We start from the raw sequence: 6000 nt of genomic DNA, 5'->3' as shown, positions 1-6000 counted from the left end.
GTTAGTGATATGTAAGAGCTTGTACGTATGTATGTGTGCATGTACGAATGTGTGCGTATATATGTATGTGTATATGTTTGTGTACATGTATGATTTATGAATGTATGCAGGTAATATGCTATGAATGCACATAGGAATTAGCATACATATATAAATGTGGGATGTTATAAATGTATGAAGGAGTGGTTTCATTATGTTTGGGCATTAACGTTTGCTAATGGTGTTCCTTGAAGTTGAAATGTAATGCAGGTAAAAGAACATCGGGTTCATGAGGTATTGAAGTCGAACTCGGAACGAGAAAATACGAGAGGATAGTTAAATGATATTTGATATTAAATTTACATGAGAATAATGTCGTATGATGTTGTTAACGACTAATGGTTAAGTTGTATGTGATTCCACAGGTACTACACGGATTTCTTCTACCATAAACGAAGAGAAGCAGACAAAGATCGAGTCGAGAAAAAGGATTGTACGGAAAAGAACGGTCACATAGCTTTAATTATGTAACGCCTTAAAGTGTTAATTGAAAGTGAATGTCGTATATTTCTTTTAGTTAATGTTTGACATTCCGTATTTGAGCATTCATGTAAGAAATGTGTCTAATACAGAAAGAAATATTTAAGGCTCCTTTTTTAGTTATTACGTGTTAGGGTGTTTCAAGTTGGTACCAGAGCCCTGGTTTGAGAGAAATCAAGTGTGAGGAGGTAAATACTTGAACTCAAACCTGTGTGCTCTTGTGACAAGGACCCGTACAATCCAAGACTCGATCAAGATCTAAGGGTAGAAGCCAAGGTAAGTATGTGCTTAAGTATGTAGTTGAAGATAACTAACAGTATGTTATGTGTAAGGTAAGCATGATTGCTTGGAAAGGATGATCTGTGAATGCGGTCTAGCGCCAGCACCAAGGTATGTAATATGACATATTGACCGAGGTACATAGATTTAGCATATGTGTACATGTAATGGTAAAACCTATCAAGTAAAAGGAAAATTTTAAATGAAATAGAATAATAAGAATGGTAATGAAGTCGAACTCGGAACGAGAAAATACGAGAGGATAGTTGAATGATTTGATATTAAATTTACATGAGAATAATGTCGTATGATGTTGTTAACGACTAATGGTTAAGTTGTATGTGATTCCACAGGTACTACACGGATTTCTTCTACCATAAACGAAGAGAAGCGGACAAAGATCGAGTCGAGAAAAAGGATTGTACGGAAAAGAACGGTCACATAGCTTTAATTATGTAACGCCTTAAAGTGTTAATTGAAAGTGAATGTTGTATATTTCTTTTAGTTAATGTTTGACATTCCGTATTTGAGCCTTCATGTAAGAAATGTGTCTAAAACAGAAAGAAATATTTAAGGCTCCTTTTTCCGCTGCGTCGTTTTTTTTAGTTATTACGTGTTAGGGCGTTTCAACATCATTCCCCCGTTGGTTTGGAATTTCGTCCCGAAATTCTGCAGTAGCTTCAGTCTCAGTAGTGGTTGCACTTTTCTTAAACATCTGGGGGTACTTGAGTTTCATTTGGTCTTCTCGTTCCCAGGTATACTCTGGCCCACGGCGGGAATTCCAACGAACTCGAACAAGAGGTATTCTGGTATGCTTGAGAACCTTAACATCTCGGTCAGTAATCTCTACTGGTTCCTCGACGAATCGCAGCTGGTCGTCGATAGTGAGCTCCTTTAAGGGAATTATGAGGGTCTCATCTGACAGACACTTTTTCAGATTTGACACGTGGAATACGTTGTGAACTCTGCTGAGTTCTGCCGGTAGATTCAGCCTGTAAGCGACTTTGCCAATTTTCTCAATGATCTCGAACGGTCCGACATAACGCAGATTGATTTTGCCTCGTTTGCCAAAACGAACTACACCTTTCCAAGGTGAGACTTTAAGTAGCACTCGATCTCCAACCTGGAACTCGAGTGGTTTCCTTCGCTTATCAGCATAGCTTTTCTGACGGTCACGAGCTGCCGCCATTCGTTGTCGTATCTGAGCAATCCTTTCAGTTGTATCCACTACAAGTTCGGGGCCTGTGATTTGGCTGTCACCAACTTCTGCCCAACAGAGAGGTGATCGGCACTTCCGTCCATACAATGCCTCGAACGGAGCAGCCTGGATACTGGTGTGGTAACTATTGTTATACGAAAACTCCACTAACGAGAGGTGTTTTTCCCAGCCATTACCAAAATCAATTACACATGCCCTAAGCATGTCTTTAAGAGTTTGGACAATGCGTTCAGATTGCCCATCCGTCTGTGGATGATATGCCGTGCTCATGTCTAATCGAGAACCAAAGGACTTGTGCATGGCTTGCCACAATTCAGAGGTAAAACGCGAGTCACGATCAGAAATGATGGAGGTTGGCACTCTGTGCCTTGACACTACTTCCTTTAGATAGATGTCTGCTAGGGTAGAAAACTTATCCGTTTCTTTGAGCAGCCAGGAAATGTGCAAACTTAGTGAGTCGATCCACGATCACCCAAATGCTATCATTTCCACGTTGAGATCTAGGCAGGCCAGTAACGAAATCCATGGAAATTTGCTCCCATTTCCATTTCGGGATCTCTGGTTGTTGGAGTGGGCCTAATGGTTTCTGGTATTCGACCTTGACTCTAGCACAAGTCAAGCATTTATTGACGTTGGTTGCTATGTTGGCTTTCATATCAGGCCACCAGTATGTAGTCTTTAGGTCGTGGTACATCTTATCTGAACCAGGATGTACTGAATAACGAGACTTATGTGCTTCATCCATCACAAGCTCGCGTAAGTCTCCATAAAGTGGAACCCAGATGCGTCCGTTAACATAGTAGGCGCCGTCTTCCTTTTGTTCTAATCGTTTCCTTGATCCTCGCAGGGACTCAACCCTGATGTTTTCTGCTTTCAATGCTTCAACCTGAGCATCACGAATTTGAGCGGGAAGGTTAGAGTGAATGGTAAGCTGTAACGCACGTACTCGCTTAGGTATAGTATCCTTTCGACTAAGGGCGTCGGCCACAACATTGGCTTTGCCAGGGTGATACTTGATAGCGCATTCATAATCGTTCAAGAGCTCGACCCATCGGCGTTGTCGCATGTTTAACTCCTTTTGCTTGAAGATATGCTCGAGACTCCTGTGATCGGTGTAAATGGTGCACTAGGTACCGTACAGGTAATATCTCCATATCTTAAGTTCGAAAACAACTGCTCCCAATTCCAGGTCGTGCGTAGTGTAGTTCCTTTCGTGAACTTTAAGTTGGTGCGATGCGTAGGCAATGACCTTGTCACGTTGCATCAACACGCAACCAAGTCCTTGGATGGAAGCGTCGCAATAAACCACAAAATCATCTGCGCCTTCCGGGAATGAGAGGATTGGCGCGCTACAAAGTCTGTATTTTAAGTGCTAAAAAGCGGATTCTTGTGCATCACCCCAACGGTAGGTGACACCCTTCTGAGTCAGTGAAGTGAGAGGTTGCGCAATCTTTGAGAAATCCTTGATAAACCTTTTGTAATACCCTGCCAAACCCAAGAATTGACGGATTCTGTTGGTGTTCGGGGTGCAGGCCAGTTCTTGATTGAGTCAACCTTGGATGGATCAACATGAATCCCATCCTCGTTTACCACATGGCCTAGAAAGTGGACTTCGCGAAGCCAAAAGTCACATTTCGAAAACTTGGCATACAACTGCTCTTTACGAAGAAGTTCCAGGATAAGCCGTAGATGCTGCTCGTGTTCCTCCTGACTCTTAGAATATATCAGAATGTCATCGAGTGAAAACAATAACGAACTTATCCAGGTAAGGTTTGGACACTCTGTTCATGAGATCCATGAAGACTGCAGGTGCATTCGTCAATCCTAAAGGCATAACCAGAAACTCGTAATGCCCATAACGAGTCCTGAATACTGTTTTAGGGACGTCCTCATCTCGGACTCTCAGTTGATGGTAACCTGACCTCAGGTCAATCTTGGAATAGAAACTCGACCCTTGCAATTGGTCGAATAGGTCATCAATGCGTGGAAGAGGATAACGATTCTTCACGGTTACCTTGTTTAGTTCGCGGTAGTCAATACACATTCTGAAGGTACCGTCTTTCTTCGTTACGAATAACACTGGAGCTGCCCAAGGCGAGCTATGGGCGCTGCTCCAGGAGCTAGCTTGATTTGAAACTCAACTTGACGATGAGGCGGAAGACCAGGTAACTCCTCTGGAAATACCTCAGGAAAGTCACGCACAATAGGTATGTCTTCTATCTTCCTTTCTTCCGAGGAGGTATCGGAAACGAGGGCTAGAATAGCAGTGTGGCTCTTTCGCAAACACTTCTGGGCCTTAAGGAAAGAGATGATGCCCAAAATAGCACCACTCTTGTGGCCAAGAATTACGAGAGGTTCTTTACCAGAACGAGGGATGCGAACAATCTTCTCCTTGCAAAGAATTTCCGCTTGCTGACGAGATAACCAATCCATCCCAATAACAACGTCGAAATTACCCAGAACAATAGGAATAAGATTGATAGAGAAGGTCTGACCAGCTAGGACGAGGTTACAGCCTGTAACTATGTGTGTGGCTTCAAAATTTTTACCATTTGCTAATTCTACCGTGTGTTTGGTGTTCAGAAGTGTTGGAGTGCGCTTAAGCATTTGGCTAACTTTTAAGGACACATAACTAGTATCGGCACCCAAATCAAATAAAACAGTAACAAAGAAGTCATCGAGAAGAAACTTACCCATCACCACGTTAGGATCGTTCCTTGCATCTCCCTGACCAATCACGAAGGCACGACCTCGGGCGCCATTGCCTTTATTATTACCCCCGTTGTTGCCTCCATTGTTGTTCCCGTTTCCTTGGTTGTTGTTGTTCTGATTCTGGTTCAGCTGAGGACAGTTCTTTTTAAAGTGGCCTTCAGCGCCACACTGAAAGCATCCTTTATTGCCCTGCTGTTGCTGCTGGTGGTGGTTCTATGGAGCTTGTTGTTGTTGTTGGCGATTCTGATTCGCAAGACGTGGGCTCCTGCAATCCTTGGCTTCATGACCAAGCTTGTTACACCTCAGACAACGACCCTTGTGGCACTGCCCACCGTGATGCTTGTTGCACCGGTTGCGCTTGGGTGGTTCCCTCGGTATCCACCCTGTCGTTGACTACCAGAAGATTGCTGACCAGGACTCTGGTAGTCATCAGTCTTTCGATGTTGGGACTGAGACTGAACTGAAGTAGAGCCGTTGCCTGAATTTTCGTCCCACTTGCGCTTGTTATCACTGGGAGCATCAGTAGTAGTAGCGCTGATACCCTTGGGCAACTTGTTCTGCTCAACTGCCTAATCAGTGAGACGATGAGCCAACCGAATGATTTGCTGAATGGTGCCAAGATTAGCTGAGGTTACGTGGCTCTGAATTTCTGGCACTAATCCCTTAAGATACAGCTCGATACGCTTGATAGGAGGATCCACCATAGTGGGACACAAGATAGCTAATTCGTTCGATCTCTTTGTGTATGCCTCGATCTCAGACCCCGTCATCTTCAAATTGAAAAATTCCAACTCTAGCTTGTAGATGTCGTCACGACTACAATACTCTTCTTTGATTAGTTCCTTGAAGTCGTTCCATGGGGTGGCATTAACAACCGCCAGCCCTAGCAGTTGAATCTGTGCTTTCCACCAGGTTAATGCAACACCTTCGAGTGTTCCAGTAGCAAATTTCACCCTACGATCTTCAGGGCATTCACACATCTCAAAAACAGACTCAAGCTTTTCGAACTAGTGGAGAAGACCTACAGCTCCTTCTGTGCCGCTGAAAGTACTAGGTTGGCAGTCCATAAATGTTTTGAACGTGCACACAGGAGATTGAGCATGTTGACCTGTGGCACGAGAATAAAAGATAAGGTTAAGTACAAGGGTTGGTTTGCGAATGCAGGATCTAAACGTCCTAAGATAGGTTGATATGGCAGGTTATACCTCCTGCAGGGACAGCTGTGAGTGCCACAGCAACTCGTTCATTGATCAAAGCCGTCAATTGGGCTT

The sequence above is a fragment of the Helianthus annuus genome, chromosome 2, assembly GCF_002127325.2.
Source record: "Helianthus annuus cultivar XRQ/B chromosome 2, HanXRQr2.0-SUNRISE, whole genome shotgun sequence".
Taxonomy (NCBI): Eukaryota; Viridiplantae; Streptophyta; class Magnoliopsida; order Asterales; family Asteraceae; genus Helianthus; species Helianthus annuus.
This window is presented reverse-complemented; position numbering follows the sequence as displayed.